Source organism: Daucus carota, chromosome 6 (genome assembly GCF_001625215.2).
Source record: "Daucus carota subsp. sativus chromosome 6, DH1 v3.0, whole genome shotgun sequence".
In the NCBI taxonomy this organism is placed as follows: domain Eukaryota; kingdom Viridiplantae; phylum Streptophyta; class Magnoliopsida; order Apiales; family Apiaceae; genus Daucus; species Daucus carota.
Window position 1 is genome coordinate 1,674,463 of NC_030386.2, and position 1,546 is coordinate 1,676,008.

The window sequence follows — 1,546 nt, forward strand, 5'->3', positions numbered from 1 at the left end:
TCGTCTTGTGCATTTTATTTTGTGCAAGACTGACAATGAATCTAACATGGTCTTCCGCCCTTTCATTTCCTTTTGGTCTTGTAAGTGTCGGGAGTCCATGTGTTGAGGGAAATCTTGAATGCGGAACTGGTAATCGATTATGGACTTGGTCCATACTTTTCCGAGATATATGTCCCCTACGGAAGTCCGTTGCGCTTTGTGTTGAGTAATGGGTGCTAATGTATCTTTTGCTCATGCTTTGCCTTCGGCCTGAAGGAATGCTACCTGGTTGATCCTGCCAGTAGTCATATGCTTGTCTCAAAGATTAAGCCATGCATGTGTAAGTATGAACTAATTCAGACTGTGAAACTGCGAATGGCTCATTAAATCAGTTATAGTTTGTTTGATGGTATTTGCTACTCGGATAACCGTAGTAATTCTAGAGCTAATACGTGCAACAAACCCCGACTTCTGGAAGGGATGCATTTATTAGATAAAAGGTCGACGCGGGCTCTGCCCGTCGCTTCGATGATTCATGATAACTCGACGGATCGCACGGCCTTTGTGCCGGCGACACATCATTCAAATTTCTGCCCTATCAACTTTCGATGGTAGGATAGTGGCCTACTGTAAGACCCTTATGTTGCTAAGACGGATTTTAGCAAGGGGACGTTAAGTCACCCCGAGTCGACCCTGTGGATTGGCGTTGGGCTGGGCGCCAGGGTCAAAGCTTAAGGTAGCTGGGTTTATATTGGGGCAAGGTAGCAGATGGACATGTCGCCTTGTGTAGCCTTGGATTGGCTTGGAAGACCCTTGAGTGGTTTTGTGGGATTTGGACTTGGAGCGTTGGGGCGACTCCAAGGGCGGTCGCTGAGCTGGGCAGCGACCAGGCGCAGGTAGAGCGCAGGTAGGGCGCTACTGGGCGACGGCGCCTGAAGGGTGGCATTAACCCGGGCTGATGGATGCTTGGGGTAAATTGTTGGAAGCTAAGTGCTAGAGAGTTGGAGTCTTGGGCTTAGTAAATTGGGCAGGTTGCTCAGGCCAAGTGAGGGAGGCACTTGGGCCAAAATGGAGTTGCGTACATAGGCGCTTGGGCTGCGTCCTATGGGCGCCTGGACACTCTTGAGAAGTGTTTTGGTGGGCTAATCATATGGACTTGAAGGCCCAAATTGGTGGGTAATGTGGGCTGGGTTATGTGGCTAAAAAGAGGGCTGAGTGGGGCAAAGGAAACTGCCAGGAACTGCTTGGAACTGCTTGGAACTGCTAGTAACTGCCACAACTGCTACATGGGCGCTGGAGCCTTGGGGCGCGCGGGAAACGCCTTGGGGGCGCCTGGAGTATATATAATATTTAGATAGGCATTCTAAATATTATGCACAGGGGGTGTATCATTATGCACAATAGGTGTATGAGTAGAATTACAAGTTCTAATGGATCTGCACTTGTAATATCTAGTATGCTAGGCAGTGGGAGTCTGTAAGTATACACTTTGTATTTATATGCTAGGCAGTTGGAAGTCTGTAAGCATATGTTGAGTTTGTAATCCTTTCATTGTTGGGGCAATAAA

At 48.2% G+C, this 1,546-nt stretch overlaps 1 long non-coding RNA gene across 1 annotated transcript in view; it reads right to left on the reverse strand.

The window, feature by feature from the left end:
- Positions 1 to 391: 391 nt before the first annotated feature.
- LOC135147127 (uncharacterized) overlaps positions 392 to 1,546 on the reverse strand; it is a 4,003-nt gene continuing 2,848 nt past the window's right edge. The window contains exon 2 of the long non-coding RNA XR_010284637.1: positions 392 to 603. This is a non-coding gene — a long non-coding RNA (uncharacterized LOC135147127). The remainder of the gene's footprint in view (positions 604 to 1,546) is intronic.